The sequence below is a fragment of the Acyrthosiphon pisum genome, chromosome A2 (genome assembly GCF_005508785.2).
Source record: "Acyrthosiphon pisum isolate AL4f chromosome A2, pea_aphid_22Mar2018_4r6ur, whole genome shotgun sequence".
Taxonomy (NCBI): domain Eukaryota; kingdom Metazoa; phylum Arthropoda; class Insecta; order Hemiptera; family Aphididae; genus Acyrthosiphon; species Acyrthosiphon pisum.
The window spans coordinates 10,778,031-10,792,961 of NC_042495.1; the positions used below are offsets into that span (position 1 = coordinate 10,778,031).

The 14,931-nt window shown below is 29.9% G+C and overlaps 1 protein-coding gene across 1 annotated transcript in view; it reads left to right on the top strand.

Annotated features, from left to right (window-relative positions):
- Nucleotides 1-14,931, top strand: part of LOC100165939 — a 320,821-nt gene that overhangs the window by 281,707 nt on the left and 24,183 nt on the right. The window lies entirely within an intron of this gene.

Below are 14,931 nucleotides of genomic sequence, written 5' to 3' on the forward strand. Positions count from 1 at the left end.
CACTATAACTGAATACTATATGGCTCACTTGTTTTGGCTGCTTATTTGGCCTCCCCGTGAATTTTTGTCAGTGAAGCCTCAAGCCCATGGGTATGCAGTATTTCTCTATAAATTTAAATTAAATTCTGAACTTTATATCTGCCGTTATAAGTGCCACGTGATCACGTGTATGTTCTCATATGTTATCACTTTATCAGTTTCAACTTGATATTTTATAATCGCATCCAAATGTTACATAATATTCTACTCGATACACATTCCATTACATTCCTATATCACTGCACATTTTTATATAAATAAAAGCTCAAACAAAAAAAAGTACAGACTAAAACTCTTAGGTTATTATTTTACTTAAAGTAGATATTTGAAATATATAATTAAATTCGTACTTATATTGTGTAGTATTTGCGAATTGGATGTTGCTGCAAAATGTACACTTTGACATCCATAGTCAATTTAACATTATTCAATAATTTAATTTAATGATTTAGGTTTTTTTCATCATAAATAATTTAATAGTTTTATTTAAATAAAAATTGCAATTTAATTTATTTTTAACTTATAATTTAACTGTATTTAACTCAGGCACTGTATTCAAACAATTTGAATATCTTTCCGAGATACGTAATTTATTTAAATAATGATTGGTAATAGTAATTGATTCTCCGAAACTGTTTGGTGTTAATAGGAACAGCCATCTTCAAGAATTCCCTGTAATTCCCACCGATTTACGTTCCAGAGAATTGCACGACCATAGTTGTGATATAAGCAATAAATAAATAATTACAAAATAAATTATATAATGCTCTTTAGTCTTTACTAAAATTCCAGTACACAATATATTTCCTCAACTATGACCTATTGATTTATGGTTGCCTAGATTAAGTTATAACCACGATTAAAGATATACCTTATATTATAATAGGTTATATTATATCTTTAATCGTGGTTATGAAATGGACCTAATGTAACTTTTTATATAATATTAATTCATACCGCAGAAGATTAATAAGTAATAACTAACTACTTGACGATTTCGTGAAAATTTTATTTTGTTTTCTGCAAAATGAATTATTTTGAAACATATTCGTTAAATATGTGAAGAATATAAATGTCATAAAATAATAAAACACTATATATTATATTTTTATAGTGTTCGCGCTGTAACAGGATGGTTATTAAATTTAATACGTACCTACCCATAATAATATTATATAGCCTTCCAACCTCTTCGTCGGTGCATCTCGTACGACGTATATGTATACCCACGCAGTTGGTTTCACGTATCTGTCCGTTCAATTTTCAGATGGCCTATACGTTTAATCTGCTGTGTATCAGTGGCAATACAAGAGTACGGTGATATAAACACGCAGTCTTCGACGATGAAACAACAACAAACAGTTATTAATTTCCCAGACCACGCTGTTTGCAGACCGTCGCCGCCTCAGCCATCGGTATCCAAACACTCCTGTGGAATTATATATATATATTATATATTGGCGCTCGATAGGTATAACACAAGTATCATAATAATATATATATATTCTAACAGCGGCTGCGGCAACGGTTTTATTCCCTGGGCTCCCGACTATTTACCAGAGACGATTATTTGTTGACGAGACTCTATACCGTCTGCTCCGACATTCGTGGTATAATTTATATGTATATAATATACCTATGTGTGTATACATATATTATATTATATATATATTATATATGTGTATATTATGTAAACGTGTAAAAGATTTAATAATATTTGCTTGCACGTTATTTGGTCTGCCGAAGAGGAGCTCCCCTGCTCGTCCTTTATATATTCGCCTCTATAAATAACCAACAGAAATTAATCCATCGACGATGAAGGCACCGCTCGATTTGTTCTGCTGCAGGTGATGGTATAATAAATTATTATTGTACACTGTTATCATAACAAACATAATATAGCGATGCTACACCACTAGGTTGCGTACATAGCACACGGGAGTCATTCTGATTGAAGTTTGAGTAAACTATAGATATACCTCTGAACACTCGCATCTCGAAGTTGATTAGTTCTGTTGTTTAACGATAGCAATTCCACTTAAATTTTTATAACTATATAGGAAACAACATGTTTTATGATAACAGAATAACATCACTGTTTTAATCTTGACGATTCGATATAATATATTATTACAAAGAAATTATGATCATGGCTAGGGACATATTATTATGATTTACGACGCGATGTGTGCAAATACAAATTATGTATACCTAATACCTATATGTATAATATGTTAGGTTAGGTATATATTATACATATATTTATATCTCATTATACGGTAATATACATATTACTCACGAAGGAGTGAATTTTGCTTTGTTTTTTTTTTTTTTGTAGGGGTGGAGGTAAGGGAGAATGCAAAACAGTTAAAGTAACCATGCCACCCTAAATATCAGCTACTGTTAGTTCGCTCCGGCAATGTGATAGTATATACATATTTATATACTTATGCTCATGCTGCGATGGCGCTTTAGTCTTTACTTGAGTGAGAATTGCCGTTTGTGTAAAATGCTTTCTATTATGGGTGTGCAAAATGTGTTTAAAAAAATCTTATTTCTGATATTTGTCAAATATAAAAATAAATATCTATATTAGGTGCCTCTATGTATATTATATTCATTACCTAATAATGAAAAAAATTTCAAATTATACTGTAACACATAATATAATATATGCTATTGTTCTAAAATGGTTATAAAAAAACATTGCAACAATTATAATAATAACGATTATAATATGCCACTAAGGCCCAACACTATATAGGTGTAATAAGGTGTACCGTGATCACCGTTGTATCTCCCCTTAGACAGTACCATATCTATTTAATTTTACAATTTATAATCATACATTTTGTTTGTAAGAAATATCCATCAGTACTCAAAAGCCACATAAATTAATTATTTTAAAATATCTATCTATCTACTTCTTAATATCTACTTTAAAAAAAATACTCTCAACCAATTACTTTTACAAGCAATTTTTCAGTAGTTAATTTGCTGATAAATCGTCAATAATCATCGTCTTCGATCTTTAAATAATATACAATCCAGTACTATTTGAATCGATTTAGTTTAAAATAAATTTTAAAGCCAGCAAGTGGAATCTATGTCCGCTCTTAACTTTCCATTAAATGTGGTAGCTCATAATGTATTGGACCGTTATTAATTGTCAAAAGTTTATAAAGAAATGTAATTGATATTGCTATTATTTCCTATTCCATCGTTGTCGGGGATAGTCATTAAAACCCATTATTGGCACTCCATTGTTTAAGTACTCCCGTACTAATCAAATATTTGTCGATACGAGTTTCAATTGTTTAAAAACGGTCTCTAAAAGTATATTATGTTTAAGGTTTTATAACGGTTTTTAATATACATTTTCACAGTCCTTTGTCAGAATTATATAATATAATATAACGCTGATTGCCCAAAACATAATATTATTATCTATACTGATATCTTATTAAATTATCCCTACATCAAAACCGTTAAAAATTGATATTAGGTGAATTGAATTCGACCAAATCAATGACAAACTAACTATATTATTAATCATTCTAAATTTCAATATTCAATACAATGTTGATTTTTAGTGTTATTTATTTTATTTAACCCAAATATATTGTATCATTTTAATCAACAGTGTATATAGTGCGACGTTATGTATATTATTATGACTTGAATCAACATTAAAACTAATACATACACAAATCAAACACAATAGTGACATTTAATTGGTTTTTATGCATTAGGTGGTAGAGGATGAGGGAAGGGGTGGGTGCTTAGTTCATTCGTTTTGGAATTATTGAAACTCTGCATTATAAATTATTCCTTCGAGTTATTTGTCATTACATAAAATATGTATATGTAATCTTATACTGTGGTATGTGCATTAGATTGTTATTATTATGTTAATTTTTTTTAAATTGTATTGTCATATATTATATATATATTGAATGGAACCAGTGAATTGATATATTTTTTGATATATAACATGTTTATTATTATGCTCATAGTGACTATCATGAAGTCGGCAAATACGCACTGAATATATTATATTCTCTTAGCAGTCTCTCATGATTTTCTTAATTATTTAGAAATGGACTTTTTTAAGACTCTTTGATATTTAACTGACAAAAAAACATAATAAGTAATTTTTTTTATCTATTTCGATTTATGTAATGATATACGTGTCCGCCAGATCAGTAAAGGTCATTCAGAAGACCGTCATCAATCATCGAGTTGTCTTAACAATTTGTGCCTTATTACTGCTGTCGACATTTCTTTCCCATTTATCTCGATTTTCAATTTTACTGTCCGATTAACACTAAGCTGTTATATTCTACGTACATTCTCTAATTAAAATTGTACATATTTAATTCCATCGATTATGAAGTAAGTACAAATTGTGTGTATACAAATCTAATAAAACCGATAGGTCGCTATAAAATTTATACTTTATGCACCAATAGATAGTATTTTTTCAAGTATTAAAAAAATTAAATTAACTACAAATATTTTTAAATATAAACTGAATCGAAAAAAAATCGCTCTATTATAATAATAATGTCTAAGAACACATCATATTGTAATATAGATAATGTATAAATATTCGTCGCTTTTGACCGAGATAATAAAATATAACAATTGGTATATAGGTACAATAAAGTATAGAGCATGGTATTAATATTGTTAGTCGACTTGTTCTGAACGTAGGTAGCAATCAGCAGCCACCAGCTATGTCTATATTATAATTATTATAATACACTGCTCAGTGAAAACCAATGTTATAAATTGTATCGTTTCGGTCGATGTATAGTGCATAGAGTCCCACTTTGATGCGATATGCCGATATCTGTTCATTCCGCGAATGCATCATATTCTACGCAATAATACTCGCGGCGATGGATTTCGAACAACTACGCTTCGCCCTCGGGTGAACGATGCTGGGAATGGTCATCGGTATACGTCGTCGTGTGTGTGTGTGTATGTGTGTGTGTGTGTGTGTGTGTGTGTGTGTGTGTGTGTGTGTGTGTGTGTGTGTGTGTGTGTGTGTGTGTGTGTGTGTGTGTGTGTGTGCATATTATTGTGTAGAATGTATATTATTCAACGACTTGTTTTCACCGCGAACGGTCAGCCGGTCGGTCGATCGGTCAGTTATGTTTGATCCTCGCACGTTACAGCAGTGCAAAGAGAGACAGAGTCAGAGAGAGAGAGAGAGAGAAAACCTTTTGTTAATGGAATTACTAAGTAACCGTCATCCCTCCCTCGCACAAAGAGAGAAACACACTGCAGTCGGTTTCCCGCTGCTGTCCATTTGTACAGTAAACATTCATCGCCGCCGACCACCGCGTAAAATGGTCTTCGTTTTATCACCGCTGTGCCGTTGTATGTTGACGGTTGTTGGCGGCGGACAAACACTGCCTTTTGAATGAGAGACGGCACGCGTGTATGTTGTACTTGTATGGCAGGGGTGTGTCGTGTGTGCGAGTGGATGTTCTTAATGTTCATCAGAAGTCATCAGGTGAAGGCTGCGACGTGTCAACCCCGTTACGCTAAATCCTCGTGCGAAAATTCGTCGCTTATAATTGAATCAGACGCTATTATATCCGCGTATATATACACTCTCCCGAGAGCTCGCGAAAATCAATTTTATGACACGCCCTATTTGCATCACAATAATGAAATTAACACTAAATCCACTCGCGATAGATGTTAAACAATAATGCGCGGTCCTGAGATAAACATATAATATCGTACACAAATTTAATGGACTGATTTCTGATGTACGTTTCACCTAGGCTATAACCTCTAGCGCCACTGTTTACAACTAAAGTCTATAACGTCAATATTCTTTTATATTGGTTTGCTATTTCGACCCTTATTGATTATTATCATACGAGTAGCAATTATTTAAACTTAATTCTAACACTCACACAATAGGCAATATTCAGTATGTCAATACAATTATATAGTTTTGGTATCATTAAATATTTTTTTGAAATTATAATATTAAGAAAGTTAATTTTGGGTGATAACCATAATTTAATAATGGTGGATATTAGGATCCTTATTTTTAGAAATATTCAAATTTTTAACACTTACTATAAGCACAAAAATTATTATTTTAAAAATTATCATTACTCGTTTTCCACTATACATCGGTGGTAAAACTATAAATATTTAAGTCAATTATAATTTTTCCTATTTCATTCCTCTGAAAATTAATAATTTGGAAGTTCAATAAATTGTTCACAAAAAATGTATTCATTATAAACAACATTGTGTTCACCTTATGAGATATTTCGTCTTATTTAAAAAAAAGTATTTAGTGAAAAGGGGTCGTTAAATTAAAACAAACCTGCTAACTATTGGCTGAATTCGTTTCCAGCTTGTTATTTCTTAAATTATTTTGTTATCATAATGATTGAATAACTATAATGAATAAATGAGCGCACTAATTTAGTAAACCATCACGAATACAATTATATAGAACTGAATACGCTCGCTCATGCAACTAAATAAACTATGTATATACTTACACAGTTTGATTTATGAACAGAATGATATTCAAACAAGAATTAAGTTTAAATCAGACATATCAAAATATGTGCTTTTTTGTTATTTGAATTTTTTTTTTTCTTTGAAAACTATTTCAGAATTCGGATATTTAAGTAGGTACTCCACTTTTTTAATATTTATAAAACACGATTTAAATGTATCATAAATGAACAGTATATTTATCTGTCACGGTTATAACTTGACTTATTCAAATTTAAAATGTTGATACTGGTAATATGAAATACACATAATTCTCAGAGGGAGGAGGGAAAAATCGCATTTGCGCCGTAAAATTTTCTCTATTACGAGTCAAAGTTTTTGTTTTTTAAATTGTCAGATTGTGAAAATCTAAATCCAGTTCTCGCGCTACACCATAAATAATTGTTACCCAAGAAATGTTCACAATTTACAAGTCTCGAGTATATCCAAAAAATCCTAAATTTATTGCTGTTTATTTTTTTTTTTTGCACCGCCTCCGTGCAATTCCTCAACCGCTATATTGTGGTGAGGATTGAAAAAAAAAAAGGCAACGGATAAAAACTGAACCTATTCTTTTAAACTGGCGAATCCCTAGCGATAAATCTGATGTGAAAATAAAACAAAAGTCGGATTTCTCGCTTGGCTATTTTGCATAAGACCCGGGGGACTGAGACGCAGGTGTTGAAACCTGACCGTGGCGTGGCTATGAAGTAGTTATATTGTACAGTAAAAGATGCAGTTTTAAGCTTTCATCGAATACACCTACTGCTATAGTATATAATATTTTATGCGCGGTAAATACAAATTGTGTATTTTTTTTTATGAGCGTAGGTATACTGCTTAATGCTTACTATCGACGTCCGTTAAGAACGTTTCTAAAAACTAAATATGTTGCTTTCCAATAAAAAAAAATAATATATATTGAATGCAATAATTATATTTATTTTTTTTTTTTATTCTCAAAAGTCTATCAATGTATACCAACATTATTAGTTGCATAAATACAATTTATATTTCCATTTGAACTTCATCGTCAATACAAAAATAATGTGTAAATACCATTTACGTGTATGGGATTATATTTAATAGGCATACAATATTTCACAAACATGTACGTACGAAAGTAACATATTAATCTTAACAAATGTTGATACGCGTGTACATGAATGTTTTTAGTATAATAACGACGTTAGGTAGGGTGAACGTCTATCGAGTTTTTGATAAACTGTTATTTTGTTTTATATATCAGGTTCGTATTTGTAATTCTATATTCTATATTAAAGTAATATAATATAATTTACACTATAGGTAATATAAATATTATTATTATTATTAACCTCGCACCATCGTTATTTGATTGTGACATATTTATATCGGAAAAGTTTACATACATCTGTCTCTAAACTCTACGTATACAATCTCAGAGGGTCGCCATCTCATGACAGCGCATCTTGAAACCTTGTATAAACCGGATGTTGACTGGGAACTCATAGATGAGCACCGCCCACATGACCCCCATAATATCCGCAATGACAATGAAGACAAAACTTTAGATCCAAGTCTCGGTCCATACCCTTTCTCTTAGTTAACAATGGGTCATTTAGGAAGGGAATTTTTTCCCCCTAGCAAGGAATGTTTAAGCGCTTGTTTTTGGAATTAACCCTCGACGTTCCTAAACTTTTGTCGTTTCTCTAAAATTTCCCATTTCACTCGACAACGTACACATCGGAGTGAGCAAAATACGTCACACACAAACACACACCAGCTCGGTGATATGTTTGTCAGCATTGTAGTCCATGTGTAAAATCCGGTTTAAATAGTCCCAACAGATTTAAACTTTAGCCCGTCAATTAGCGACTTATAATAGCCATCCCCGCTTCTTGCTTATAATTTTATTAATTTAAGACGAATTTCGTTGGAATTGTTTTGTATTTTATCACAAAGTATACTAACTGTCTTTATATATTTTTTTTTCAAGCCAAATTATTTTTTTATATTATGTGTTCCCGTAACGAATAAACCACTAATTGTATTGATTTGATTATATGAATGTATTATCATTTTATTCATGTTTATAGTTAGTAAATGGTTGAGTTTAAAATATGACTTTTCATACCTTTAACAAAACTTGTGTTCTAATTTATATTCATCCATTCAAAATGCAAATATTCATATATTAATTAATAATCAGTGACCATACACAGTTGCTAATTATATAGATCATTCAAAAACTTTCCATGCTCCTTAGATAATTTGTTTTCTGTGTTTATAACATATATATATATATATGCATATTATATATGCTTTTAGGTCCCGCAACTATAGTTTGATGGTCGACCGTATTACGATTGTTTAAATTCAAAAACAGTGATAGATCATCGCTTTCGAAGAGCAAATGCACTATGCCCAGTTTCACCAATATTTACTTCTATTTTATCAATTTTCTGTAATAATTAATTTGTGTTCAATTTCAACCCTGGAACTTTTTAAACTTTCTTATTACCTAATTTCCGGACAGTATAAATGTATAATACCTACATCATTTTAAAACCAATACTGATCTTACGCTCTATTAAGAATCTAAATCAAAATAAATGCATATTTTATACTTGCTTTGGTGCCTATAGTTAAACTAATGTGACATTAGATATGAAAAATTATATTTAATTAATTTTATTATATTTTTTTTATTTCGATATGTAGGTATAGATAAATAGTTAACTAAATTAAAATCAAAAAATACATTTTTTAAAATGCCATGTTCAAACGCATACACACATCGTACTCCAATTGTTACTATTTTTATACTCTTGTGGAGTGGGGTCATATTCATTAACGGATTTCTTTTTTTTTACTCCCCTTGTTCGACGGTATAATTTTTCACGCCGAAATCACCGATGTCGGCGAACAATACGTAAACAACGGTTGTCGGACAACGAAAAAGCGCACAAAATACCCGATTTCCCTAGCGAGGTAGGTTATATATATTATACAGTATATAGTTGTATATTTTTTTCCCCTTCTTTTCTCGTTTTCCGCCCGTAAGACCTCTAGGCGAGAGGCAATCTTTCATTTTATGTGCATGGGTCAGTCCTACAGGGTTTTTGTTGCTTTGTCGGACGCGTACGTTGGTTTCCATCTCTAATGAAGGTCGTGTACCCGAAAAAAGCTCCGATATATTATTTTGTACCTGCAACAGTGTTCTTAACCTCTGCCGCCCCATCAGCATAATGTTCGCACACTACCTGCGCATTATACGGCTCCCGTTGACTATGCCTAATTTTTATTACATAATATGGGTAGGGTTAGGGTCCCTCTATGGTTTGGAACGTTTGGGTACATATGGTTAAACTAATTTTATAATTCTATAGTGTTTTAAATTCTGAGCGAGACAAAGAATGTGTCTATATTTTAAGTTAAGATGAGTTGTTTGAAATAGCGATAAGTCGTATTCAAAAAAAGTTGTGGTCCACTAATCGCTTGGTAATACGAATTTAAAAAGAAAACTATCTGTCTATTGTGAAATTAATAATATTGGTTGATAAAATTTGTCATCGCGAGTATTGTACTTAATGTCGCAGTGGTTGATTACACAGGCTTGAAAAAAATATTTGACACAGTTGACATGTTGAGCCCATGTTATCGAGGTTCGCAAGATTGCATCATACATCTATAGACGCTCTCAATTTACGATTCTATATCAGAAAAAATCGGAGTAACTTCAGGAATACCTCAAGGTAGTTTCTTAAAAATATTAGGAATGATAAATTGGATCTGTAACGAATTCAAACATGCTGGATGTTAAAAAGTGCTATATTGTGCCAAAGCCCGCCCGATACTATAGTTTAGATCCACAATCTGGAACCCTAATCAAGTATGTTCAGTAAACCCACTAGACAAAATCCAGAGGCGATTTTTATGTTCTATATAATTTTGATTAAATGAAAGACCTATCTATCGAAGATGTATCAAGAAAATTAGGTTTAGAATATCTAAAATAAAGGAATTTTTATACCTAACGATGTAACCATTTATCCATACATTAACAAGGTAATCCTAAAATAGATTATGATGAGTTACTTGAGCTAGCAAAATTAAGAGTTTCTAATATCATAACGAGATCAATCGTCCCTATCGAATAGTGTCAATGAATAAAAATAATTACACAGCGAATAATCCATTATGTCGCCTTCTCTCCTCCGCTAGTAAAATATTACCTATATAGATAAAGATTTCTTTATTGGCTGTACACTGTTGAAAGTTGATGTGAATAATTTTTCAGCTTAACTTTAATGTTTTTCTGTAATACTGCATATATATATATATATATATATATAGCACGTTGGATAAATTATCATCAGTCTATATATTATACATATATATTTAATATTAATAATGTACACTTATATACTTAACCTTTTGGGGTGTATTTTGTGTTATTGAAATAAATATGTAAAAAAAAGGCAATTTAATAATAACCAATTACGCATATACGGATAAACGCGTCTCACTATTCGTCTTATATTATACTCGTCGTCGTCATTCATTGACAACATAATATATTTATGGTTTTTACATAATATTATATATCTATATACTATATAGGTACATCAAGTATGAACATAACTATATATTATAAACGCGCCAGATTATATGTTTTTTCGCGCATTTCCCTGTCGCAATGATTGAGACGCGACCGGTCGCCCGGCGGATCAGCTCAATTTGCGAAAGCGGTTGGTGTCCGGGACGTTGACGGCGCGCGGAAAAAAGAGACAGCAATGCCGGAGAAAAGACAAAAAAAAAATAATAATAATAAATAAAATACAATTTTTCGTTTCACGGCGGAGCTCGCCGTAATCCGTGCTCTGAATTCCGATTGTGTGAAGTCGTGAAAGCTTCTTATTATAAAGTAATCATTTATAATATTTATACAATAGCGTCTATAAACAACAGTAAATTATATGTACTATGTAGCTCTTTGAGTTTGGGCTGTGTTTGAATTTATTACTATTTTTGTTTGGTACGTTCATCGACAATTTATTGCAAATCGAAAAGAATATCGTAAGATAAGATGCAATCATTTTAACTTAACATAAACTCTTCTTTTTTTATTGTTGAAAAGTAATAATTTTTGTTAATAATTCTTAGGAAAAAAAAATTAACTCTTCTCCCGTGAAAAACGGCATAATATGTACCAACCTATGTTTTTTTTAAAAATTATTTTACCATAGGTAAACATCTGTGACTACGTCGTACAGAGACCATATTATTTTGTTGTTTAATATCATAGGTATTATTCTAGTTTCGCTCGAAAGCACCATAGTGGTGTGTATTGTAATATTAAATCATAAAACAATAATTATGATTTCGTTATAATTACCTGTTTAGATTACCAATTATATTCGATCTCCAATCGGCTACCTATTTGACATTTTTAACTCGATTAACTATTCGAGAAATGTACCTACTAGACACAAACCACTAATAATAATTGTTAAGCCAATACTCGTACATTCCTTGCTTTTTAATTCAAAATTTAATTATTTTAGACATATAGTTTATTGGAAGTATCAGTAGACTACACCGTATAATAATAATTGAAACATTTTCAATCAGCAGCTTTATAGACGAAGATATAACATAATTTTATACGTTACATTTATCTTTGCATCTTTAGATATTACTTGCAGTAATGGTGCCTCATTCTCTTGTTTCGTTACGTCCTCTAATCTTGTTAATAAATTATAATAATATATCAATTTTATGCATCATAAATATTTTTATCAGTTGTATTAATCTGTTTTGAGTTTGAAAAAAACTATAGTTTACTGTTTACGCTGTTTATAGTTAGTCAATCTAACATTTAAATGTTATTTGAACATTAAAATATTACTTTTAGAACTCTTATGTACCTAGTGTACACAATTAGATAGGTATCGCGAATGCATTGCAGAATAATAAATATTATTATTGGCGAATACTAATTGCAACAAAATATTAAAATATTTTGAACCTGGTGAATGGTAGACGAAATATAAATTATCTAGGTGAACTACCTATTGTATTTCGACTGTATTATTATACAACAGTGATTCATTTTCCATGTAATTATAGCGTATAATTTATTTACAAATCTATCTTTAATTGGTTCAAATGTTTTAAAATACTATTTTTATTTTATTTCCCAATAGTACGCATACACAATCTATACAAATTATTGCACAATAGGCATATAAGATAAAAGGCTATACGTAGCATCATAGACTTATAATATATAGACCGCGCATTACGCTCGTTTTGTGTGTAACACTTTAAGCCAACATATATGCGAGAGAGACCACTGAACTGTATATTGTTCAGTGAGAGAGACAGACTCTTACATTACAATTTCAAGGAGTTTATAGACAATTTGTACATTACTCCTTGAGATTATAAATATTTAAAATATAGGAGTTGCTTATAATCTCCTAGAAAAAGTAATGTCCGAGTCTATCTCTCTCGCACGTATGTTGGCTTAAATATATTTCACATAATGCGCGGTCTATATATTATAAGTCTATGCGTAGCATGAATTTCTGTATTGAGTAAGAAGCCACCCATTAGTGACGATTATACCTTGTTTTTCAAATAATATTAAAATATTTTCTTACTCATGCTAAATCAAGGCCATATATATATATATAAGGTCTACAGATTATCTGTAGGTAACAAATTTAAATTCAATTTCTATGTAAATTTTTTATTTACCCATAGATTTTACAACACAATAGGTATCAAATTTGTTTATATTGAATTGGTATTCTGATATGCGTTTTCAATTGAAGTTTAAATAATACAATTCAATATACGTCATTATATCATTATGATGTACATATAGAATATAATAAATTATTTAATCATGATGTAAAATGTTTTTAAATTTTAATTGAAAACAACCAAATGTTTTTTTTTTACATATATATATATATATGTATAATGTATGTATATATAAACATATTAATATTTCTCAAATTATATAAAAAGGATTATGGTCATAACAAAATAATTCACATAATCTAAAAAATAACTTGCCACAGCAATAATTTTACAATAAATATTTATTGAGGGCTAAAGAAAATGTCATAATTTACATAATATTTAGTCGTAAAATAAAATTTAAAAAGATGGGTAGGTGCGTATGTTCGATTTTATACATATTTTTAGATTCTGAGTGGAACGATGAATGTATTGATTTTACAATGATGTGTGTTTTTTTTTTATTTTTTTTTTTCATTTTTTTTTTTTTTTGTGACTGTCATCACCTTTTAAGGACAGTAAAAGTGCTTGGATTTTCTTCAACAGTATCTTTTCTGATAGGAAAGTGAATCTAGTTGGTACTTTGGGGAGTCAAAAGTAACTTTTTTCAAAAGCGCCGTGAAAAACAAAAGAAAAATTAAGGAAAAATGGGAATTTTTACGCAAAATCTGTTTTCGAGAAAATTTATTTTGGTTTTTGGTTTAACATTACATGAAATGTTCACTAGTTGTTTATATTTCCATTTTCTATACATGATAAAATTTTCAAAATATTTTGAATTGTATTGAGCTGTTTACGGACAATTTCATTTTCCAATTTTATTAGTTTTTTTTTCTATGAATGTCAATAAAACTTTATTTGTTGAGTAAAAATACTTGAAAATTTAATACAAGGCTCCTACTATATTATTACAATGACATTTGAAAAATATTAAAAATCCTTAGTCACAGTTTTTTTTTAATTAGCATTTAAAGTTTAAAAATTGACAAAATATGGAAAAATCACGAAAATTACCTAATTATTTTGAGTTTATAATTCGTAAAAATTTTTCTTTTTAGAACTAAGATTTTAAAATGTAATACAAGATTCCTTATAGGATAATCTACCTTTATCAAAAAAAAAATGTTAAAATTAATACAGGGCTCCTGATACATTGTTACAATAGTAGTTGAAAAATATTACAAATACATAGGCACAATTTTTTTTATAAGCATTTGAAGTTAAAATCTTGACAAAATTTACCAAATTTAAAATTGAATAATTATTTTGTAGTTAAAAATGTATAAAATGTTCAACTTTTATATCTAAGGATTGAAAATTTAAAACAAGATTCCACGTAAATATTTAATTCTGTTACCAAAAATTCTAAGAAATACATAAGCACAGTTTATTTTTATAGTCATTTTAAGTTCAAATTTAGACGAGAGTACATATTAAAAAACCTGGAATAACTATTTTAGATATTTTGTTGAGATTGTATAATTTTATTTGTGGGTACTTGAAACTTCTAATGTATACTATTATATATCTATGATAGTACCACGGTTTGTTGTGATG